Source organism: Lasioglossum baleicum, unplaced genomic scaffold, assembly GCF_051020765.1.
Source record: "Lasioglossum baleicum unplaced genomic scaffold, iyLasBale1 scaffold1807, whole genome shotgun sequence".
NCBI classification, from domain to species: Eukaryota; Metazoa; Arthropoda; class Insecta; order Hymenoptera; family Halictidae; genus Lasioglossum; species Lasioglossum baleicum.
In genome coordinates, this window is record NW_027470866.1 from 1 (window position 1) to 26983 (window position 26983).

Genomic DNA, 26983 nt, shown 5'->3' on the forward strand with positions numbered 1-26983 from the left:
AAAATTTTGTTCGTTGAAAATTGTCTTTGCGTCTTTCTTCCATCCAATTACTTTCAAATGCCACGTGTACATTATTTACGAACACTACACGCACTACACGTCACACGACGAACCTTACTTTAGCCATCACAGCGTGCCTACCCAACGAATCCTGAATTCCGATTTTCTCGGAAAGTAAGCCGAAAATGGGAAATTGTATTCTACGTTTTTATCTCATTTCTTCATCGCGAATCAAGTAGTACCCGTTTTTACTTATTATTCGGTCGTATCTTGTATATGGAGTTCCATATCTTCGATACGACACCTGCTTTTTCATATGCTCCTGTTCAGTTCCCTCTTTCTCCTTTTTTTCTAATATGAACTTTTGAAAAAGTAAATTTTCTTTTGACGTATACTTAAAGTATATGGTCTCGGAAATATATCTTCGAATACTACGCGAACTCGAAAATAACGTAGTTTGAACGTAGATTGAACACGACGACCAGTGTTATTATTACCGAATTTCGAATTTAATTGCTGTTTCAACAATAGCATCTCACGTTATTTTTAACTCTTTGCAATCTTCATTTGAGAGTGACTCGACATCAGATTTTATTACGAGAACTCCTATATCGAATTATATTCGACACATTTCGATTTTCGTTTACGAGAAAATTGAGCAGATAAATAATTCTTACAGAGTTAAAATATACAAAAATGATATTTACTTTGAACCAGCAATCGTGGCTCGAGATTGAAAATTGCGACGAAGTTACTCCAAGTGAACTATTGGGTTGTTCGAAAAGTTATTTCGTTCTTTTTTTTTTTATGCGACTGAAGTGTGAAGTTGGTTGTCAAGAAATACAACTAGGTCCTCTGTTAGGAAAGAACGAAATGACTTTCCGAACGACCTAATATATTCTATCAAACTGCATTCGAATCGTTCTAAAAAAAAATCTAAAAGGAGGAACCTGAAATTTTCAGATCTCGAGAACCAGACGAAACTTCGTTGTCAGCGGAATCACTCTAGAGCCAAATAACCAATCGGAGGTTCCCACGAGGCGTGGCGATAAAAGTCTCATTCCGTCTACATAAAATGTCCTTTCCTTGCTTTATTGAGCACATGACGTTTAATTAGCCGAGCGGTCGGAGGCGCGCAAAAAATACATGCGAATTATTCTCATACCGGATGGAAGCCTCGGTTAGAAGAGAGTAGCCGGGGGTATCGGGAGCGGGTTTGAGAGAAGACGGTGTAGAAAAGGCTAGGGGCACGGAGGTTGAAAGCGAATAGCCTAGTATAAGGGGTGGTTTGTAGCCTGGGGATACGTTCGCGTTCCTAGATGAAGAAAGCACGGAGGAGGGAACCAGACGATAACTCGATCGGACATGCTGAGGCGGACAATGCGATGCAATAGTTTGTATCCGGTGGAGGGTGAGCCATTTTCAATCTCAGCCACGAAGCTGTGCCGCTTAAACAGCCACGACAGAAGCCATTACTCCCGGGTAGCCCATGGCGTAACCCCATTAATCCCACGAACTGATCTTTTTACTTTGTCAAACGGCACGTCGTGAATCGGTTTAAGTTCCTACCGAAGAACGAATTGTTCCTTGCTACTTCCACCGTGGAAAATTCCATTACCGTTTTGGTGGATAATCGCGTGAACTTCAAGGTGGGCTGTGGTACTTTTGATTTTGCGTACTTCTCAAAAATTTTCGAAGGATAGATTATTAACGCAATTTTCTTACTTTCGCCAGGAAACCAATTTTCGGAACTAAAGGGGAAACACCCCAATTTTTGAAATGTCAAGACTCTCCAGAACAAATTGAAGAACGTTGACCTATGTATGTCAAATTAATATACCGAATCTGAGACTATTTATAATAAATAACGAATAATGGCATACGTCCGGGAAAATTTCCACCGATTGCTGTCGCATCGGGGGGATAATTGAATAAATTTCGTAGGTTACAGACGCTTATGGAGGGATTCGAACGTTTATGACGCAGCCGGTGAAACCGGCTTTTGAATTGACGTGCCTCCCCGCATTTGTATTCGAGGCTCGCGAGGCGAAAAATGATTTATGATAAAATTCCGGTGTCGGTGGATTCCATGAAATTCAATGACGCGGGAAGAGGAGAGAGACGGAGATAATGAAACGTAGGTAAAATTCCACGATTTCAGGACGTTAGCGTACAAAAGACCACGAAATGCTTGAGCGAGGTCGAAAGCTGGCCGGGCGCAAGGAACGTGGACATTTAACATTCATCGCGTATGATTAGGCAGTCTGGCAGCGTATAGACAATACGGCCGTTCCGTAAGGAATATAGAAACTGAGAATGAATTATGTAAGGCAAAGTACTTCATTCGTCTTGCTCTTGTTATTTGGTGGGCGTAGTTAAACTCCGCGTATTACCGCCGGTAATTTTAAGGCGAACGTGCCAGCGTACGTGCACCGTCCCCCACTCCTCTGATCCTCCCCCTGCTCCGCTTCGCATGGACACGAGCTTCGGTGGTGGGGGTTGATCGCGGTGAGCTCCGAAACAAGGCGAAGTTTTTTCCTACCGAGCTCTTCTCCCTTTTTCGAACGCTCTCCGCAGCGAATATTTCGTCGGGACGCGCGATGGAACGTATTCCGACAGGTTTAATTTACAAATTATTTTTCTCATGCGTGGGTATAACGAAACGCTATTTCTCCCGCCGCAAGTTTCGATGTTTAAACAGGCCGTGTGAAGAGAGCCGAAGCTGAAAGAAAAAGCCTGGAAGAGTAACTGCGTGTGGGCGGAATCCGCGTTTCACTTTATATCAAGAATTTAAAAATGAACATTCGATAATGGTTGAAAGTTGAGCGTAGTTTATGCTATGAAAAGTTATTCCGGAAGGGAAAAGGAACAAACACGCTCGGGGTTTTTGCCATTTATATTTTTTTTTCCCCGCTCTCCTCTTTTTCCCTTCCGTGCTTTCCAAAACGCGCCGCGGTGACGTTTACCGAACAAAGCTTGAATGAACGAAGGTGAGCGGAAAAAAGTAAAGCAAGGGCGGAGAGAAATGCAAAAAGGCAACGGGAGAGTAGGCGTTAGAGAGCAGGGGAAAGAGAGAGAAAGGGAGTTATCGGGATGAAGGATCCGTCGTCCGGTAAACGTTACACAGGCTTACCACTACGAGACCATTTCAACGATTCGTATATATCCCAGAATTCGTACGGCTGGCTAGGAGTATGTACCCATACGTACACACACCGAGTACAGGCAGCTTACTGCCACCCTGCGCGACGTTAGGTAACTCTATACAAAAGCTTTATCCGAGAGACCTTCGATCCGTCTCGACCCGCCAAAGCGAATATGTTTCCCCTGGCAGATCACGTGGCGTAAACCCGCCGTAAAACACTATGGGACCAAACCATAACAGCTGGACCGTGATGTCGGATGACTAGGGGCTTTTGCGTCAGCTTCACGCGAAATAAGGAAGCCGTCGTTGCACAATCCACCGCTGGTACGCACACTCTGCTTAGTAGAAGAGCCCTGTCTAAATAAAAGCAACGCGATGCCGCGGATATTATGCCGGGCTGGCTTTACGGAAGGTGGAAAATTATTATACAATTGCTCCACTTCGTTCCCACCCTTCTCCGTTCGTGCTTTCTGTCGGTTCAGCGATCGCGTAAGGGTTCTCGGCGATGTTTCGACGGATATTTCGAATAGGTTTTGTGTACGTTCTAACGAAGTAGTGTATAGATAACAGGAGTGCCGACTTGCAGTTTGTTTAAAAATTCCGACGAATATCGTAGGATCTTTCTTAGCAAATCGTAAATATTAGATATATATTAAGTAAATATCGTGGAATTGTTCGTAGGTGTCGACGATGATTGTTTCAAAATTCCGCCAAAAGTAGCAATTTGTTTAAAAATCCCACCAAGTATCGTAGGATTGTTCTTAGGTGTCCACTATGGTAGTTTGTTTCGAAATTTCGCCAAACGGCGTTGAATATTCTTAGCTAAATTCCTTGTAATCAAGGATCTGCCGATCTGTTAAGCATGACACATTTTATACGAAATAGATTTATAACTCTGATTTCCAAATTCTCGACTATTACATTCGCTATTACAACTCTCACTGTCCTAAGTAACCATTAATCACTTGACACTGACTTATCTTCGTTCTGTATTTTAACTTTATACCGCCTTATAGCTATTTTAACCCTTGGTGGAGCAGTTATTCCTAAACTTTCACCTCGTTTCCCTTACACTGGAGCCTGTCATAAATATTCCTTACAATCATTTCTTCTACGTGTCCTAGGTACTTAACACATCTTAGCCACACTCGTTCCATTCATACAATATCTGTCAAACATCATCAACGTTTGTTGCGTGCTTTGTCGGTATAGAGAGTGGTTCTAGTATGAGTTCGGAAATGGTTAGCGGTAAGTGGATAAGATATATCGTAACTCTAGATGGCCAAATACTCCAGGAATTAACTTAGACGCGATGAGTGATCATACTTCTAACGTGTTATATTTGTATTTTTTCTTCTTCCTCTGAACTAATCCAAAGGGTCACAACTTTCATACTGACAACAGGATAAGCGTTAGCGACCCGAACAGAACTGGTGTCAAACTCTTATCAGCCCGAACACAACGGAATCCATCTACGCGCACTTAGAACCCGTTCAATTATCGCGTATATGCAGTACTATCAATGTACAGTTTAGACTTTCAAAAGTAATACAATTACCATTTCGGTATTGCACCTTCGAGTATTAATTTACAGATAGAATAGTACCTAACTCTCTTAGAGATTGCAACAGCTTCGCCTAGATGTCAAGATGTGACCACACCTAGTATCACTGGACATCCACTTCAACATCCGCTTCGCTAAAATTCGTGTGCTATCGTAGAACAGATCTAACAAATCGTAAACTTAACTTCCAATAATCGTAAAATACATATAATACTTCAAAATTTCACGTTGACGTTTGAAGTCCTAGTAGAGTCAGATATCCTCGGTTTTGCGGAGATGCTAGAAGGTATGAAAGGAAAAGAAAGGGATGCATTTTGTCCTCGGCTTGCGAGTGATAAGTAATATTTCATCCAATTTGCGGAGAAAAAGATGAATTTATCCTAAACAATAACCAAGTCCAAAATTTTTCATTCTCGTGAGTCACTCTGAGTGAAATTAAACACGTGAAAGTCATATCTCTCTAATCGCGCAATCTATGATATAATCTAATGTAAGTGACGTTTGCAAATACTTAGAAGAATGTGTCGAATGAAACAGTTCTCCAAGAATTATCAAAATGCGGAACAAATCAAAGAAACTTCTGATAAAGGTGAAACAAATCTACCAACTGAAATAGATAATCATTTATCGGGTTTATTATCGAAATACATTTACTTAACGCTAAAACTACCAAAGGGGTCAAAGTGACTCCTTTCAGATATTTTATATTTACAATTTCTGAGAAGATACTAACTGCTTTTGACAAAATTTTTGCCTACTTTGGTTCAGATCGAAACACAATTGTTTACAAGTTATTCGTCTTCCTCATGCCACTACCGTTACTCGGGCAAAAGTAGTCAGATATTATTGACCAATTCAATCGCAATAACAAGCCATCTATCTCAGCGCGTATCAAGTAACGAGCCAATGCTATTTGCATCGGGCCCCGATCATGACCGGCGAATAAATACAAAACGAGAAATCACGCAGACGAGTTTCAAGGAAGCACAGCGCTTTCGTTGAAATCACCCGTCTCGCCAGCCACAACATAACCTGCGCCATTCTCCGAGCAATCTCGCGAATACATCCAAATTTCTTTGAAACGAATTTCGTTCCAACGAATTCCTCGATCCACGTCGCCTCTGATACGTCGAGCTCGCAGTATTTCGTAACGGCGGATTCCGTGGCTGATAGATAGCTACAATGGCCTCGCTAATAACGGCCGTTAAATCATCGTTCATCGTATCTAATTCTCTCTTTGTTTCCGCGGGACAATATCGCTTCGTACGTGTAATCGCGTTTTCAGCCGGGAAGAGAGAAAGAGAGGGCCGGAGAGACCGTCCGATTGGAGCCGAACTATCCGGAAGGCAGCCGTAATAACAACGAAGTGGAATCGGAGTTATAATGCAAGTTCCATAAGTATGAGGACGCGTCGAAATTGTTTATTCGGAAATTCCGGGCATTGTGGGGAAATTGAAAATTCGGTTACGTGTTAGACAATTTCTCATCTCGTGGTGGAAAAAGGCCAGAGGCATCACGCAGAATGCCGGATGCGCAACACCCTTCAAGTTCTCGGCCGTGTCCGTGTAGCGAGTACGAGGAGGGCGTATCCTCTCTCGGAAAATATGTTCACCGTGGGCTACTAGTTTTAATTAAATCCGCGCTTTCTGCCGTCCAGGTATGCCAGTTGTATAACCAAGGCGATTAGTCGACGTTTCCGGCTGAATGTCTACCTATGTACATAAATCTTCGTTACCGCTCGTGTAATTGCGCCGGAGATCGCTTCATTTTCCGCAAACGACGCGTGCTGCAATGTTCGATGGAATTACGCTGATTGTCCATTCACTTGATTTTAACCCTTTCGCGATCAATGTCAGTTATGATACCTATTTACTCTTACCTATGTTCCCAAGTTCATTCTGAACATACTTTGAGAACGTGCTGCTTAGATTTCGGTAATTTCTATTTTATTTGTTTTCCATCGTTTTAAAATAATTATACGCTGTGTTGGCCATTGTTCCCATCCTAGTTGCTAGGTGATTATTCAAGTTAAAGAAGATAAACCTCCGATTCATAAATATACAACGTCAGTCCTTCTAATAGTTTCTGTCTAAGACTATACCATGATTTTTAATCCACCATTCTCATTTAAACAGTTCTTTTAAAGGAATCAGTGGCTGGAAGAATAAATCTGTAAATTTATCCAAATTTCTAATCTTCATTAAATATCATACCACTTCGCGTTTAGGTTGTTCCAATTTCTGAGTTTCCCGAACCCAATATAGCTATTAACGATTAGGTTTATGATTAGGCTACTAGGTTTACGGCCTTTTTTGTATACCACATAAACATATTTTCTTAAAAAGAAACACCACGAATTTAACTTAAAAACAAACAAAATACAGACAAATTTAATACAAGTTCCTTAAATCTATTAATATCGTATAATTGGAGCAATCCAGCCGTCAAATTGACATGCCGACATATTCTGTCGCTTCCTGTATTTCTATTTACATTTTAATTCTTCTTCACTGACACTATATCTATGAATAATGATGGTTTAAAACCAAAAAAAAGTATTTATTATTGGTATAAGTTTAACGAATATTTAGCATGTACATTGTTATATATGGTATATAATTAACATGTATAGGTATACTTGTGTAAATGCCTATAAATATCATGAAATCACGTAGAAAAAGAAAAATCCGATTAAACCGTATCTGTGTATATATATATATTCAAATCATCACATCTCATTCTTTCATTCTATGTATATTATAATTTTTCATGTATATAAATAAGCGCTAGCCAAAATTTTCTTATTTCTTCTATGAGCACAATCATCTAAATCTTCCTTATATCTACACGTATATAGACAACTTATAAATATACGTGTTTTTATTTTACATGTGTTTGTATATATGTATACATTGTGCTATTGTATTGCATGTACTTGTCTTTCTGTTATGATAATGAAAAATGTGTTTTCTCCTTGATCCATGATATATTAATACACTTTGCACACGCACACACACACACACAAAATTACTATTGTAGGCACGTGTCATTATTTTCTTTCTTTTCTTTTTATGTCATACTCTTCCTTACTCTTTGATATAATTGTTTCTTTTCTTTCATCTGGTTATATAATTCGTAATTCGTAGACTAAGTAAATTCTCCTATATCATGATATAATTATGGAAAATTTCTCAACTAAAAATTGTCTCGAGAATAATCTTATCATAACGTTAAATATTCACTAACAAAGATTTTTAACGATATCACATTATAAAATAAGATTGCAATACACGGACGAGAATTTACTATTTTACAGTATCCTGAAGTACATTTCGTACGTGGTTTTGTCTATACGCAAATTTAACTTATCTTAAAATAATACCATAAAATTCAAAATCATATTCTTAAGAGAACACAAAGAAAAAAGATTTCAATAGAAGTGTTCCTACTTAATAATTTACAAACGAGAATAGATTCTTTTTCAACTAGCTATATCTTCCCGTGAAAATGAAAAGCAAGACGCGAAGTAAATAAAAAAATAAGGGTAAGAAATAATACCCTGTGTAATGTAACAAGTAATATAATTAATGTACGTTATTTTAACTCATTTTCCAAGGCGCTTCATACGAGATGCTTCATACGTGTGCTTAATGATCTAGCACTTGGATTATAAGGTGATTTAACTTTCTTAGCCATTCCGGAACTAGAATTACATCCCGTATTTGTAGGACTAATCGTAGAGCAAGCTCCATTCCCAGTATTACTGTTAGTTTGCTTTATATTGGACGTTAAGGAGGAAGTCCTTGTTCTACTTGATTGTAGAAATCCATTATTACTAGGCTGCTTCAATTTACTCGGCAATGAAAGCCGACTTTTGCTTTACCATTCCATACTGATGTAGTAATTGTGCAGATATCGTGTGACCAGTTATGTCTACATTACGTGAACGCAACGTTTTTACAGGTATCGCCGCGTGTATAGTGTGTCAAAGGTCTATCCGACCTGGAATAAAAAAGATATAAATACCATGTAAGAAATTGCGAAAATACCGTGTGTAAATATAACTCATTACGCGCGAAAAAAAAAAAAAAATGAAAAAAACCGACCAGAGCCAACGTTGCGGAACAGTTGTACTATCCGAAAAACCTATAATAGACATAATCCGATTTATCCTCTACTCGGTGCAATTACTCGAACTATTACTTCTTCCTTCATCCCACTCTCCTGCACCAAGACTAGCAGTCCACAATTGTTTCAACAGACCTTTAATAGACGGTCATCTGATAGCCTTCACTGGCGTAGCTTTCTTTCCCAAATTTTCTTGAAAATTATTAAGCGAAGATAGTCTTTCCTGTACAGGTACAGTTGTAGCACCAGCCGTAGCACGTTTAATGTTGAATTCCGTGGTAGGCCAACCCAAACTATTATTTGTATCTTTTGTAGCCTGATCCGCTAGATTATTCTCGTCAACCCGGGTTCGGACGATCCTCCAAACGTGTGCTTTTAATGCATGGCTCTCGTAATATACACGATTCTTCGACCGTATTAACTACACTCTGTCATATTGTAGTGTGTCTTCGTTTAGTACCAACAATACTACCGCTTGTTTTATTTGCAGAGTTACTCACACTTTCCACTGCCGCATTCCCCGCCACAGACACTTTTGTACTACGCGACTTAAGCCTAGAGTTTATATATGTTTTCGATTCTAACGAACCCGCATCCACGAGAGTATTTCGTAAATATGCATTTAAACTGTGCCTTCTTGCACTTCTGACTTCCTTCCTTGAAGCAGAGAACAATATGGGCTGTTTATAGCGTGATCCATTTAATACATTAGTTTTTACTTCGTTTTTACTACGAACAGTATTACCCGACATAACATCGTTGCTCCCCGTGTTACTAGTAACAACTGTGGAAGTGTGTGTATCATCACATTCACTAGAAAATGCACTATGGTGTATCACATTATTTTCTATTTCAGGTGACTTCGGATATCGAATTCTTTTCTTGAATTAGTATATCGTGCGGTTCATTTGTCGTTTTTGTTTGTTCTTTAACACTTTCAGTTGATATTGTATCAAGATCGATATTATCTACTTCTATACTTTTTTCAAATATTTCACTACTTGATGTTTTTGCAACTTGAAGATTTTCTTCTACAGAAGTTTCCTTGATATTCGTTCGTATTTCATTCTTTTGATTGTGATTTTCATCTATTTTTTCTACAAGTGATATATCTTCTGAATTTGATTCCTCTTTATTTTCCTTAACCTCATCAGAGATAGTTGGTTTTTTGAGGTCAGTATTATGAGTTATTATCAGGAAAGGTCTTGATATGCTTGGAGGACCAGGATTATAATTATGTTTTTTCTGGAATATCAGCAATTGTAGGTGCAGGCGTATAAATAATATTATCTGTTACAACTCATTCCTTCTGGCTCAGCAAAACCTTTTAAAAGAAGACAGGTGTTCATTTAATAACAGATTATTTTTATTAATATTTCCATAAGAAAAATCAACTTCATTTTATAACATCTATTCTCAATCTTTCAAGAATATTTTTTACTATTTTTAATAACGCATACCTCACTACGAGATGGGCCTGTTCGATCTAGCATTAATGTAATCACGCTTGTATTAATTGAACATAGTCGTTTTGATAAGCATTTTTTCAATGCTCTATCTACCAGACTTTTTTAAGGGTTTATCCATAGTTGAACATTGTCAGCTTGCTGTTTAAAATAACCATTAGAACTACATCTTCATATATATCTAACATTTTACTGTAATTAATATGCTAAACATACCCCATTACATGTTTGTTGAGAAGCAATAAGATGTTCCTCATTCTGTCTACCTGCAGCCTGAACAATAGCTCTGCATCTTGAGGTGCTATGATATTCCATAAACCATCTGTTCCAAAAATAAGACAACAATGTGATTCAACATCAATTGCAACTACTTTAACATCTGGTTCTGGAGATACAACAAATGTGTTCAATTCAGAATTATAACTCCAAAGATCACCTATGAAACACAAGATTTTTAATCAACTAATGATTTATATACCTTTATGGGTTTCTTTTAATATATTAATGATGATATACCTAAAGATCTAGCAACAGCAAGAATAGGAATTTCATCTGTGTGAGTCGATTTAAGAACTGGTCCTTTGTGTCCTACACGAGGTCAGTTCCAAACAACTCTAGTAACCCCAGACATACTAACGACTTTACCACCAGCCTCACTTGTCATTTCGGGCACACTTTCTGGTTTATGATCCTTAGTTAAAACTTCGGCATGCCACTGTGGATCACCCTCTACTTGGTATCCCACTATTATGCCAGAATATCCTACATGGCCTAAGTAAATCTTGCCTTTACGAATGAGAGCTATATTAGCTGTGGTCCCAGCTGTAGATGGAAATCCAGATGCATTTCTTGGCCATTTGTCTATCATAAGAGTAGATCTTCATTAACATTTATGTTTTTTTCAAAATTGATTTGCTAAATCAGATTTTATGATTCTTCATTTGATAATAAACTAATTGATCATAAAAAAACTAACAATATCGAAAATTTTCTCTTAACAACTTTTTCTTCGAATTCGAATTTTCAGGTTAGCTCCGATTACATATCCTAAATTCTAATCTAATCGAGGATTGTTAAAATAACAAAAATAACGAAGTAGAAAGCGCAAATAAGATTTTTATCAAGCTCTCGCCACATCGCATAGTGCGTACTCACGTATCCGTCTTTGATCGCTCGAAGCACATTCTCGACACGATCACTCCAGAAATCCTTCTGTTCCACGATAGCTTTCATTAAACATTCTTGGCAAAAGTGGTCACTTCGCCGCCACCGTGGCCGTCAAATATCCCGAAGAAGGCATATTCCGGATCTTTGTCATTCGATGTCGACTGAAAGGCCAAGCTTAACCTGTCCTCCATGTATATACGACCGCCCCGACTACAGTGTTCGGTCACTCTTAGGTTAACCCCAATACTCAACGGCATGATGGACAGACAGGTGATACGGGATGCTGAGGAGACGAGACTTTTCTTCCTTCACTACGCACTTTCGACGCGCACAGAGGAACGGAAGTTTCGTATTTACTGAGCAGGTTTGCGCATAGTTCCAGATATACCAGATACCACATAGCACAATGACGTTGTGCGCAGCGGAGTAAGGCAGGAGGGGTCATCCCCACTATGATTTCATCGTCACCAGAGCGCTGCACTACGTACGACGTTTCTCGAGAATCTTCAAATTGAAGATTTTCGAGCCACGCAATTCGTTCTCTCTATTTCCGTTTTTTATCTTCGGATATACCTCTATCAGTTCATTATAGAAATATATAAGAACTAGTTTCTTGTATACGAATATTTCTTCAAATCAGCACTATGCTGTGTAATAATTATATTGTAGTGAGAGTTTCTGAATATTTTACGTCATGGAGTAAAACACGGAATTTAAATCGATTCGCGCGCAGAAAGTTTCATACCAAGGCATTAATGATGCATTATCTATAAGTTTGATAAATTGTAAAGTGTGTTTATTAATAAACAGTGTTTATTTTATTCACATTTCCAAGATAAGGTATTCCCGTTAGTTCGATTTTCATGAAGCATATACTAGGCGACGTATAGTTAACGTAGGTGGTTCGATTATCACGATTGGACGATTCAATTTGCCGCGCTTCGAATTTAACCGGGAAACTAGATGTGTTCATGAAATTTCCAAAAACTCTCCGTAAACAGCATCTCGGTTATATTACCCACACCGACGTCCACCCATGCAGAATATATCACGTCCCCCTTCCGTTTTAACGTTTTCTGTCCATCCCCACTATCGTGGAAACTTTTACCTTGTTCCTTTCCCCTCTAGAACTTAACATCTGGCCGGCCCTTCAACGTCGGTGGTATTCATGCCGTGCATCTCGGCTCATGCAGTTGATACGTTGATGCGTTTTCTCCATCACCCTGAATTTTCTTGTCCAGCAGGAGACCTGAGCACATCGGAAAATTCTTTCCAAATTATACTATTATTAGATATAAGTTACATTGTAATATAACCATTTTAATTACCGATTTATTACAATTTTTATAAAAGCAAACAAAGCCGGGGTAAGGTTAAATAAAATATATGATACTTATCAAAGCATGTAATATTTCGATCGTTCTCAAATTTAAGTTTCCCTCTTCGTTTGAATAGTGGTATCTAGGAAACAAAAAGATCCAGGATATGATTTTTAATCTCTAAAGAGTTTTCCAAAACTGATTAGATATTAGAGTAACTTCTCTTGTTAAAGGTCTACATTGTCTTAAATAGGATTACACTAGGTTTACGGGACCCGTAAATTTTTTTAATGGATTACTCCAATTATACGATATTAATAGATTTAATCAACTTATAGTAAATTTATTAATATTGTAATTGTTTTTAAATTAAACTCAGGGTATTTTTTTTTTTTTTTTAGTAAGTGGTCCTTTGTTATTCGTAATTATGACGGGTCTCCAGAAAGATAGGTATACAAAAAACGTCCGTAAACCTAGTGTTAAAGAGAAGAGGACACAAGTTGTACCACTGTAAAGCTTCCCTAGTTATCGATCAAATTTTCGATTTTTGAATCCCTTTTATCCCAAAAAGTCTCTAAGTTCAAGCCTATATAACCTAACACTTGCAACATTTTCCTTTAAATTTCGGCTTATCGAGATACGACCATGTTAATTGACTAATTAATTAATTATCCGCGAGGGGAACTATTTTTAAGCCATAGGAATGTTCGTTTCTTACGTTGCCCGCGTTCCCAACAGATACAATGTAATTAGTATATAATTCTTACATCTATCATATATTTCTCATTAGCGAGATCCTTTTCTCTCGTGCTTTCTCCTAATTTTTGATGATAAAAAACTCTTCAAATAGATTCGATATAAACATTTCTCTGAGTGGTTGTGGCTTATTTGTGTATTAAGTGTAAACAATTTTCCACACGCACAGTACTCCCTCTATCGATAGAACAAGATATGGCACGGCTATTGTGAAATGGTGCTATTTCAACGTCAGCAGCTGGTCGAAAAATGTTACCGAACAGGCGAGCTAAACTTTTGGATAGCATTGTTATAGTCGATAGCGAATCGCCATCTCCGCGTTGTCCTTCTTCGACACCAAGCAGTGGAGTCGACAACAACAAGGACAGCCTGATACAAATAGAAAAGAATGATGGTAGTAGTATCGATAAGTATATCGTTGGCCGCTATTTAACATCTGCCTCAAAATAAAAGATCATTTTTCATTGCATAACAACGTGTGAAGATTTTTATAATTTTTAGATATTTTTAATATTTATTTTTTTATCTTTCGTACAAAAAAAATCACAAACATAAAACTAACAGTGGAATACTTTATTACTTTGATAATGATAATAATTCATTGTTCTATTCAATATGCTTCGCTTATCTTTTCACGAATTAACGGAATTATTTATTTAAGAAATATTTTCTATTTATAGCACAGAGTTTAGTATAGGTATGAACTACATTTTCGTAAGTTTCATATTTCATAACGTTTGCAATGCGTTTGTATTTAATTCTGAATAAATTTTGAGTTCAGATTAAATTAATGAAAAAATTCGTTAGAAGTACTTTGATTTTATAAATAGCTTTTATTTTTCTCTTATATTAATTTTAATTGTATCTATAATGTATTGTTAATTTATAGACGCAAACGATGCATCCGAGATACGATCTATTATGACCGGTGATGGTGTTCGCGGGTCGTTACCTGATGTTGCAGTTGTATTATTGCGTCGTTCGTTATCTATGTAAAATATGTTAATAAATACATTTGTTTTCTTCAAATAAATATTATTATGTTGGAGTGTTTCTTCCATTGCATTTATATTGTGACATTTTTAAAAGAAGTTTAAAGAATTTAGAACATTAAATGGCAAAGAAGGTTAAAATTCTGAACCAAACAGATATTGTATGTTTATCATTATATATTATTGTGCCTATGCATAAAACATATACTTATAAAATATCTCTATATTTATCTGTTAATCATATATAAATTAATATTTTATAAACATTTTCATTAAATTAGAAATATATTTTCTAAATTTAGTGTCCTATGAAAATTCTTCCACAAAATTGAAATTAATTAATATTTACTACATCACATCAATAAAACAATATAAAATTAACTTTTTACTGTTTTGATCTACTATTATAGTAAGTAGATAATTATTTAATTATTGAATACTTACAACAAAGATTATGTGGTACAATATGTTTAATAATTACATTTATCAAATAATATTTCTTACATAATTACAGTTTGCATAAGTTAACAAATGTAATTAATTACATTTTTTCTAATTAGATCCTTGTATAAAGTATGTAACTTTCATATTACTTTATAAGTAAACATTCATTTAGTTTGTGTTATTTATATTGATACAATTACTCTAAAACATGATTTTAATATTATTACAATAATTGCATATAATGTAATTATTACATTACATAGAAATATTTAATTTAATCATGTAAGTCTTTATAATATGGATTTTATTTACTATATTGCTACAATGACAAACCGTAAAAAAATATTTGTATATTATTTACATTGTTTTGCTCTCTGCTTGAAAAATGTTTACTAATCTAGAAATATTATTAATGTAAATTATATTTATATGTTAAGTGTTGAACAAACAAAAAAGTAAACTTTTCAAGAACTAATTTTTTAGACAAAAGTTACACATATTTTGTTTTACACTGTACTTCAATACGCTTATGACACATGTATAAGTAAACAATACAACTGATAAAGATAAATATAGAGAACTGATCAAATAACTTCGATACATAAAACGAAGTTATATTAAAAGGCATATAACACACCATATCAAAGACATAAATATATTGTGCTAGTTACTCCATTTCAGGTAAATCTAAAATTTCTCCAACAAATTTAACAACATTTATGTCCTGCTTGGCATGTTTTGTAATAAAATCAAGTTTGAATAATTGATTATAATTTGGTCGGGCAGTATAATCGTTCATTAAACTAAAAAACAAAAAAAGACAATTATTAATCGAACTATATGTAATAAGTATTAAATAATATTAAAAATGATTAAATTTACCGTTTATTGATGAATTCTTCGAAACTGGCTGAAAATTTACCAGTTGGTAACTTTGGTGCTTCAGCCTTTACAGATTGTTTTAAATGCTCAAAATGAGTGAACCCAAGATTCATAAGGAAATTTCCCTGTTGCTAGATCTGATGTCATATTGTGAAGGTTGGGTCTATCCTTTCTGGCTAAAAAAAAGATTATGATGGAGAATTTATTGAATAGATAAGATTAAAGATATAATAGCTTATGTAAAAATTTGACATACAGCCATGTGTGGTTTTTTACAACCAGCATCGATAGTTTTGGCAACAGAATTTACGGAATCTACAAGAAATACCAAAATCACAGATCTTGACTAGGTTTTACATCTCTATGAATCACTCGCAGCTGTGAATACAGATAATGCAATGCACTTACTATCTGTAAACATTTTTAAAATTCGAATTAAAGAATTCGATATTAAAAATAATAATATGCCCTTTCTTATGGTAAATTGACTTTGCCTTACTGCAAAAGCAATTTTTCCTAAAATATCTTCAGGAATGGCATGTCCACGCGTAAGTTTTATACTTTTGTATAAAACTTATCCAAACTCATATCCATAACTTCCATGCATATATATATATATGTTTAAGTTACTTTGCAAGTGCTTTTATTGATTATATCCAAATGCAATATTTCTAAGGAAATCTTAAATTCAATAATTCTAATTTTAATGAAAGTTTATGTAAAACGTAACATGTCAGACATGAAGTAACTTCTTATCTGTGGGAAATGTTTTTAAGAAGGTGACATCAACAATTAAAGTTTTAAAAATATTTTCATTTTTTAAACAGGATTATTAACATTTTTCAAATAAAATATTTTGAATAAAATACTCTATCACCTTATCCTACAAAAATTGTTCACTGTCAAATCTCGATAAAAAGATAAAAATATTTTTAAAACTTCATTTATTGATTTCACCTTCTCAAAAACATTTCTCTCTGATAACAATTGTTTCACATAACGTTATGATTTACACATTACAAAATTACTTATATAATTTTAATTTTCAAATTTCATGCGAAGGAGATAAATAATTCGATGTGATAACACATGGCTGTAATATGACAAGATACAAGTCAAGAATCTGTCAGTGGTATTGGCGGGAAGAATAGGGTAAGCGTCGGATGGATATCATTAGGAGTGGGAGAAATTGAGATTCTCCTCGGCACCCCTCAGACTGTTTAATCTCACGTCGCTGATATACAGTTCTCACTGACACTATGATATCTTAAGAAACAAACAAAAACCCACTATGTGTCGAGATAATAGAAATGGAATGGATAAAACTTTTCGAGCCCCGGGGAGCTTAGCTTGTGTAGTCTTAGTCTACAGATTAGCTATAGAATTGCATTTATGCCTATGTTCATTGCGCATTGATTTTAATGTTTAATCTTCTATTTAAACATTTGATACCAAATTTATAACAAAAACAGGTAAAAGTTTGTTTTCCTGACGTTGCGCTAAATCTTATCCTTTCCTGGTTTTTTTTTAAATTTACTGTCTTTTAGTATCAATAAACTTAATTTTATTTAAGCATTTATTTGAACAAAAATTGCGGCTCGGTTTTAGTTTCCGAAATATTAGTCACATTTTTTTAACGCTAATTCGTTGAATTTTATTCGTAGCTCGGCCATTCCCCGATTATTGAAATCATTGACTTTTTCGAATTAAAAGTGTTTATACCAATTATTCCTCGAAGTCATATAAAGTTCAATAATATGTACAATAGACATTTGTATTATTTTAAGATACATGTAGCAGTGAAATTTTTGTTTTTATAGAAAATTACTTTTAAAAACATTATAGCAAAAGCAAATATTTTTAGATTTTATATTCAAAATCTTAAAAAACATTTCATTTGACATTTCATTATTGATACATCGGAAGAAATTAATTATTTTATGATTTAATTAAAATTATACTGTAGAAAATCATTAGATAGACAGGTTAGTGTTAACACGCCTGCAGCGCATGCGTGATGAAATCAGCTGTCTTCGTTACATGTGAAACGGTTTTTCTTTTTTTATGAAATTCTATTATTTATTATAAGGACTTTCGTATAAAATCTTTATTACTATAACATAGTAGTCTATATGCAGCGAATTTATAGATTATTCAACTCTTATTATGCCGAAACGATCCTAATTGTACCACGTCAGATTTTCGGTGCATATTAACCGTGGTGGTGATAGTGACGGTAAGTTTAGCGATGGATAAGTAATGGTGCGTTTATAAATATATGAAAATATCTATTTATTGACAGTAAAATATTCGATGTAAAGTGTAATGTGAGCATTCAAAAAAAGAAGATTTGTATAACATGCGTGCATTGGACACAACTTCTTCTTCTTCTTTTTTTTTTTTTTTTTTATATATATATATATCAGTTACTTCCAGGCAAGTACTTGCTTTGACAGTACATATACTAAAATTGGAACGATACAGAGAAGATTAGCATGACCCCTGCGGAAGGGTGATACGCAAAGTCGTAAGGCGTTCCACATTTCTCGGAGCAGGTTCGATTAAAGAGGAATCAGACCCGCTCTCGCGTGGATAAGCGGTTTCCGCGAGCGCGCCACAGACTTGCGTTGCGCCTGCGGGACATTAGTCCGATTGTGTGATCGGGATTATGTTTGGCGAATCCACCCTTTGCTGACCTGCCGCTAAGGGGGACCGCGGACAGTCGGGTGAGGGCCCGACTGCATAGGGGATCACAGTCCAGAGTGGACGTCGTCGCGTGGTGGTCGCGCGGCGTCGTTGAAGATAAAAAAGGAAGAGCATATTTTTCTTTTTACAGGTATTTTTTCAAACAAAGTAACAATATCGAATTACTAAATTTGATATCCAAAATTGTGTAATGTATAAATAAATAATATTTAACAGATATTATTATGGTTTATGTTTATAGTGCTTATTTAACAAGTTCAAATAAAATTTATTGTCTGTAATGTCTTATGTATCATAATTTTTTAAAGAAATTGCATGAATCAAAAAAAATATGTATAAAAATATGAAGTATTGAATAAATGTGTTAATACGCATTTACTTTTAACAATGTTTGCCGCCTAAATTATGGTTAAATTTTTCAGAATTAAGTATAATATAACTTTATAAATGATTATAAATTGTTATGTTATAAAATGGAAACTGTTAATTACATATTGTTTTTTAGTTTATATTCTATTTTTAATTTATATATTAAAAGTGATATTTAATATTTTTATTTTCCTTATATACTTTTATTAGTTGTTAAAATCTATTATTTAATATATATAATAACAATAAACTTTTGTATGCATAATATGTTTATATTAAAATTTTTTATTTGCTTGTGATAATTGAATGAAATAATTATTATATTTATTTGCAATTGGATAATTGTAAGGTAATTTTGTATTGCACAATGTTGCTTGTATGGTTTATATTTTTTTATATTTGAGATAGTCTGTGTCTCTTATTTTTATTGGCTATAATTACTATTTCATACATAAAGTAAATTATACAAGAGTAAGAAGAATAAAATGTACAATATATGTCTTTGCTTTTAATCATGTATAAAAACATTTTAAAATAGAGGTATCTGAATTTTTATTTAAGAAATTCTTGTAATGTCTTAAATAAAATTTTTTAGTTTACTGAAAATTCTAGATTTAAATTTTGGAATAAAAAGTACATGTTTTTTTAAATTAATTTAGTATTTCCTTTTTTAAAATTATGTAATATTTTTTTATTTACAGTGCTCCTTCAGTCCTTCTTCAAAAATAAGTGAGACTTTTGAAATTTATGATAATGATATAATGAATAATGTAGGCACTGATGATTTAGATGTAGCTACGATACCAATTACAAAACTACATGATATACGCAAATTAGGAACCAATTATAGAGATCATTATTATAAAGTAAGTATTAAAAATAAGAAAATATTATAAATTAAAATATTGTCAAAAGTATTTCAATTTATTTATTGTGTTATATTTTATCAAATATTTATTATTATTTAATAATATAAAATGTGCAAATGTTTGATTCCCGGAATGCGCAGTCTGACTCTCGGAATAGCTGGTCAGGTTCTCGAAAGGTATAGGTCTTCGATGAAAACTTTCACTCTAGAATTAGTGGTAACGTTTTCCAACGGTTTGACTCTCAACTTTAATATTCATATCGTGAATTAAGGAGTCTATTGCCAATAATTTGCATGTTAATGGAATGAAATAATAAGAAATTATATAATACCTGAAATTCTCCGTCTTAAATATTTAATGTTATAGCCTTGGTGCTCACTGGTAACCTTTTATTTGTTCCTTACGTCTTACGTACTTGCTTTACTTTCTTATTTCTTTTGTCCTTTATTCATTCAATAAGCTTCTTATTTTTATTTTCTATATTTTCATTTTTTCATTTCTTTATTATTATTATTATTAATTTTTATCCCTTGTGGAAGTTAATGATAATTCGATATTACGAAACGATTTTTATTTTTCTCTCGACGTAAATGACGCCCTTCTCGAAAATTTGTAGATTTACAAGAGTGCCAAATATTATTTATGCACATCCTAGAGTAACACCCGCCTCCGCTGCTTGTCTCATTTTATAAACTTTAAATCGCCATACACGAATTAGCATAAAATATTTCTTATAAACAAGATAGAAGAATCTAACCCATTTGACGATGATTGCCGTTGCATGGTCAAGAATAGCTCGTTTGATACCTTCCATCCATTGCGAGCATTCGACTTGAAATTCTTTAAATCATTGTGTTTGCTTATTAAAAAAACTAAGCAATTAGTTTTTTCTTCATACAATTCTCGAATACCATTAAGTTACACACATATTCGAAATGAAAAGCCGTGGCCTACAACTCCATGTCTCCTTGTTGCGCTCAACGTTACAGATGCTTTATATAGTATATTAAAGAATGTGGCTTGCACAAGCTATAAATTGAATAAGCATTTTGTAAATAGAATAAATACAATCATAGGGTTGAACCGATATGGAAATGAAGTCAGTACATCTCAACATATCAATGACGACATAAATATTTTAATAAGTTTCTTTAATTTATTTTAGGAATCATTATTCTCATGCATACTTCTTTCATATTTAAAGTGCATAAATGATAGCGATGAAGCTGAGGACGATGAAAGTAACAAAAGTCACTTTAACACTTTACCTTCCGCACATTTCTCGAATCGCCATTGCGCTGCCGCCGGTGAGATTCACGTAAGTTCTATTGCTCTTCAACGATGGTATTTATGCAATCGTTTGCAATATAAGCAAAGTATTTAAAGATTTCAATAAAACACAATCTAGTAAATTGGGAGGGTAAAACAGTTGAAACCACAGATCCCTATTCGTCAAGCATTGCTCTGCAACAATGTATCTCCCTATACGAACATGGAAATTAAGCATCACCGCCGGAGATAAAAAAGTCACGCGTACGTGATAGCGGTCGATAACGATTGGCAAGCAAAAGTCACGCCAACGTGACAGCGGACGGCAAAGTGTTAACTCTACAAATGTTCATTTAGATAGACAGGATACGCACGTTTGTTTTTGTAGTCATTTTTGTTTCTACTCCTAGTGGGATTTCAGCGACGCTGGGATTCGGCACGAATGATTGTGGTGAAAATATTGGGTTGGCAACTATGTGATTGCGGATTTTCTCGAAAGATGGGCTTTATACTTTCTTTTGTTTTATTAACGTGGTAAAAGCATCTAGCCTACATTGTTTTCTTATCGTTTGACCTTCTATCTTTAGAAGTAAAAAAATTATATCGATTAGTGCTTTAGTTTTGTTTTTATCCCAATTTAAAAATGAAAGAACAGGACATGCACTTTAGACATATTTTATTGTATTACTTCCGAAAAGGCAAGAACGCATCGCAAACACAAAAGAAGTTATATGCCGTATATGGAAATGAAGCCTTGAAAGAAAGGCAGTGTTAAAATTGGTTTGCCACATTTCGTTCTGATGATTTTTCACTGAAAAATGCTCGACGATCTGGCCATCCAATTGAAGTCGATGAGATCAATATCAGGGCCATTATCGCAACGAGTTACATTAGCGCAACATGTGATATTGCAGAAAAGCTCAACGTATCGCATACATACATCGAAAAAAAGTTACAAATGTTCGGTTATGTCAAGAAACTCGATTTATGGGTCCTTCACCAGCTTAAGGAAATTCACTTGACGCAATGGATTAGCCTCTGCGATTCGCTTCTGAAACGCAACGAAATTGATCCATTTCTGAGAAGTCTAATTACTGGCGATGAAAAGCAGAGATTCACCAAAAAAAGATTATGCTGTCAGTCTGGTGGGATTATAGAGGAATTTTGTATTTTGATCGACACGGCCCCCAAGGGCGCGGGATTGGGATACGCTCAATCAGCGCAGTGCGTGGGTCACCTTATCACGCACCTACCAATTGGCTTTCTAAATTCCTACTGACTCTGCAGGCCAGTGCCCTAGCTGTTCTTGCGCAGTTCACCCGTGGAGGGTCGCACCATCCGAAAACGGCGGCCCCCTAACCCGCGATATGGTCTTACCACTGCCCCCTCGAGGCCAACTCAAGCAACCGGCGAGGCGACGGACCGAAGCCCGCCCACCTCGTTATTTATCTCTGGAGAAAAAAAAACTGCCATAAGAGAAATTCCAAATTCTGCAAAGCAGCTGCATCATTGTCCTGTAAATTTAATAATATTGATATACTTTGATAATAGATCATCTCCTATGCGCATAAAAGATTCTATATAACGTAGAAATGTGGTCATCAAAATATATTTTGTTCTTAAAGATTTAAATTTATCACAAATTTTCATCAGAATTTGTTATAAAGATTTGAAAAAGAAATAAAAAATTTATTCGTTTAACTCTGAAATAAACGGAAATAATTAATTTATATAGAAGAAGGAAATATTTGCGTAATAAAAAAATTCATATTAGAATCATAAAATTTAGGGAATTAACGATTACTGTATTAATGAAAATAGAAGACAATAAACATTTTCAAAATATTTTCATGATTTCAGTAATAACAACTTTAGCAAAACTACTTATTTATTCTTATGAGTAAATATTAAAATACTTGTATCTCATATTTAATTTATTTTCAAAATAATCTATAGTAGCATATCAATGATAAAAATATTAAAATATAAATATATATTTTTATTTTATAATGCAACGTTATGCGGTTATCGTGTTTGCGTTAGGTTCTCGTTCATACGTGTATAGGGCATGCTTCTAAAGTGAAACTTAACGTTTTGTCCGAGAAACAGAGATTTCACTTCCATATTATATTCCTAAGTAGCGGACATTGCGAGGATTTTTTGAACAGAAGAAATGTAACAATAACAGGTCTTCAAAATGCTTCTACAGTGTCACAAAATTGTAAATGTCTTCTGCTATTGTCGAGTATTTCTATAATTGTGACATATTATATATATTTTCGCTGAATAATATTATATTATAATTAAAAATATTAATTACTTTGTAATTCTTTACTAAATAGCTAAGTCTGAAAGAAAAAGAGATGGGAGGAGAAATGTTTCGTAAGTTTTGTGGTTCAGAAGGAGAAATTGTTGAAATCGGTAAAGGAACCAAGGACTTGTATAAACATAAAACAAACATAAAAAAATCTTAATACCTTCTTATTGCTCCGATTTCCTTTTAGGTTTAATTTTTATTCGGAATAGAAATTGTAGGTCTTTCCCCTAACCGTTTAAGTAATAATGATAATAATGAAATTAATCTAATCGATAGAGAATATCAAAAATAAAACAAAAACACGAAAGTAACTAAATAGAATTATTAAAAGCCGATAAATAAATTAAATAGGCAGGCGGATGGGTCTGCCCTGTAAAGGGCGAGCGCTTTAGGTTAGGTTATCGGACATATTTAGGTAGGTTATCGGTGTCGAACATGGCTACAAAGTGAAACTAAACATTTTCGTAATAATAATATCGAAATAGAATAAAACCCATGATACAAGCAGTACAACGTATCATTCTCTCCAACTCTCTCCTACTATCTTTTTAAATTGCTTCGTACGTAGGAAGAGGGACACGATTTTCTTTTTTCTTTTTTTTTTGCGTGGGGGAAATCTTCTAGAGATACCACACCCAACTGAAGGGGGAGAGCGTGGTATGTGAGATTTCTACCCACTAAAACCCCCACGGTGATCTACTTCTCCAGTGCTGGGGGAGCCCCGGGAAGTGAAGCGATATGCACCATTGTCTTCCGGGACCCCCTTGGTGCGCCGAAGTCCGGGCTCCTCTTCGCTCTTCTTCCTCCACGGTCCTCCTCTTCGGTGAATCCAACGACAAGTCTTCAACGGCGTCGCGCGACCGCCAAGAGGCGCCGTTCGTCTCGATGGCGTTCTCCGAGACAGTGGGGCCCCCACCCGACTGCCCGCGGTTTGCCCTGGCGGCTAGCTATCCTAGACCGGAGACCTGTCCCGCCTTTCCTGACGCCAAGGCGCCGGTCGCCGGCTATAGTTGCAGGCCGGCGTGACGTCGACGGCGAGTCTTCTCCTGGTTATTCGCCGCCGCCTCCCTCCAACGAGAGTTGGTCTAGGACTTCCCGTGCCGAGCACTGTCCAAACAACATCGAAAGAAATGATATCGAAGATAACATACCGATTATAACTCAAACCCCACTTTTTTTTTTTTTTTTTTTTTTTTTTTTGTCGCAGGGGGAATCATCCAAAGATTGTCCCGGCCCCCTGAGGGGGAGGCCGGGGGTCTGTGGGATTCTTACCCACTAAACCCCCTGCGGTGGTCCATCCTCTTCGCACAAGGGAGGGCCCGAGATACCAGGCATCGCTTTTCGTCAACCTAAGACACGGTGCCTCCTTGCGACTGCTCCAGCTCTTGCTGGGCTCCTCTTCGGGCTTCCCAGCCCAGTCCTCTTCTTTCTTCAGCAAGTGCCGCGAGACCACTCGCTCGGCACCGACCCTTCCTGGACCGCGATCCCTCGACGGTCGGTCCCTCGGCCGACCCGCCCGCGGTACCCTCCGATCGACGGGAAGGCGTAGAGGCGGGGACTCGCCTCGTTGTCGGAGGTTCTTCGCCGGACGGTTATCGGGATTTCCTCCTCGCGTCGGATTAACGCCGGCTTGCGGAGCAACGAGCCTGCGTCGCGCTCGCCGACAACCGCTGTCCTCTTCCGAGACGGCCGCGATCTGGGTCCCCTTTCGCGACTCCGCTCCGCCTCCTCCTTCCGCTGCATGACCTGCTCGCAGAAGGAGGCCACCGCTCGCCAAACTCGATCGCTCGAAGCCATGCGGGTACAATGGCATGGAGAACTCAAACCCCACCTACTTCAACTTAAATGTTAACTCGTTGAAAAATGAAAAACCAACGAAAGATCTCAATTCCGTTCATGCTAAGATTTCTAAATTGCCCACATACGATACGATTGCTGAATTCTATTATCCTATAATGAAAAATATAAATTACTTTGCTATTTCTTTGCTAAATAGCGATGTTTGAATACATTAACGTCCGTGATTTGTCCGGCATTGCACGACCGATCGGGCCTCATCGGCCGTTTTCGGCCGTGGTTTACATGGCACGCGGGGTTCGTCGAAATCGTCGCATGGCCGAGCAGCGAATCACGCGAATCCCCCCCCCCCTGCCCGTTTCACAGTGAATTAAGGACCAGGAATTATGAGTGGAGTGAAATTCGTTGCACGAACCTGGGAACCATCGTTACGCAAATAATACGAATTTAATCGCGGTAATATCAGCATGCAAATTTATAGGATGCTGGTAATTCTATATGTTGCCCCGCAAGTGGAATATGCATAACAGCTTCGAGTGGAACTGTTTATTTATTTTGTGACTTATCGCGTGTGACGTTGACGTGTGACGAAAATTTATCCTAAATATCCAAGCGACGCAACGATTTATTATTCCTTATCGATTATACGTTTGAGCAATCACCTCACTCGTTCCTCTTTGATATGAAAATAATTTATTCTATTCTTAGGACACCTGAAAATGAAAATAACAATTAATACGATAGAAAGATGATTTAACGATATAACGAATAATTAACAGATATTTTCGCTATTTTCGGCTCGATCATTTGAAATCTGGTTACAATAAAATTAGAATATTTCTTATTATCGCTAAGCGTCTTTTGCACCTACCTATTCTTACCATGAATATAATTTAGTATTAAACAGGGAAAGGGTTTACGGCCCAAGTATCCAAAAAATAATTGTCACTTTCAGAAATAACCAGTGTTCCGCTGTTACTTATCTCGAAACAGCCTACTTCGCCGATTCGTAGAGAAGAAAAAGATTTCTATTACCCGAGACACTCGAGTGGTCAAAGCTTCCAAGCTAGCCCAAATAGAACATGGAATGTTAAAAAGAATAAACATTTACCTGTTTTAGACGCAAAAAATTGAAATTAATAGATCCCAGGAAATCTCGATGCATCTTCAACATCACGAGCACCGTGATCCCTGGTGTTCAACTTGACTCAACTCTTTCTGCAGACTGAACGCGAACTCGGCAACGTTCTCTTTGTCCTCGCGAGTATCCCGCAGGGGCTGCGGTGGGCCTTCTAGTCCCACTGCAGTATGGGAGTGACGAACCCACGGTGCCTGAGTCGATCCAACCTAGGCCGAGGTGAGCAAGCACCTCATTAAGGAAGTAAGGTGTCCTTACGCGGGGTACGACCAGTCCGGCCCTGTATATACTGATACCTCGGGAACCGGTCCGTCGCCTCGCCGGTTGCTTGGGTTAGCCTCGAGGGGTAGTGGTAAACCCATATTCTTCGAATGGTGTGACCCTCCACGGGTGAGCTACGTGAGAACAGCTCGGGCACTGGCCTGCACAGTCAGTTGGAATTTGGAAAGCTAATTGGTAGGTGCGTGGTAAGGTAAGTCACGCATTGCTCTGATTGGGCGTATCCCAATTCCACAACCATGGGGGCCGCGTCGATTAAGCCCTAGTGGGAGGAGCGGCACGTTAAATCACCGTTTTTCCCCCGTTTCTTACGTACTTTCGTTAGTGTGCAAGCGCGTATGCGGAGATTAACGCGCCTTACCGATGCCGCCGCCGC

The 26983-nt window shown here is 36.4% G+C and overlaps 1 non-coding gene and 2 pseudogenes across 1 annotated transcript; 1 reads left to right on the forward strand and 2 right to left on the reverse strand.

Annotated features, from left to right (window-relative positions):
* Positions 1-8313: 8313 nt before the first annotated feature.
* On the reverse strand, positions 8314-11727 carry LOC143221004 (uncharacterized; annotated as a pseudogene).
* Positions 11728-15648: 3921 nt separating this feature from the next.
* On the reverse strand, positions 15649-25206 carry LOC143221003 (dual specificity mitogen-activated protein kinase kinase 6-like; annotated as a pseudogene).
* Positions 18304-18410, forward strand: LOC143221005 (U6 spliceosomal RNA). The gene has a single exon (XR_013011714.1). It is a non-coding gene; the product is annotated as a U6 spliceosomal RNA (small nuclear RNA).
* Positions 25207-26983: the final 1777 nt, after the last annotated feature.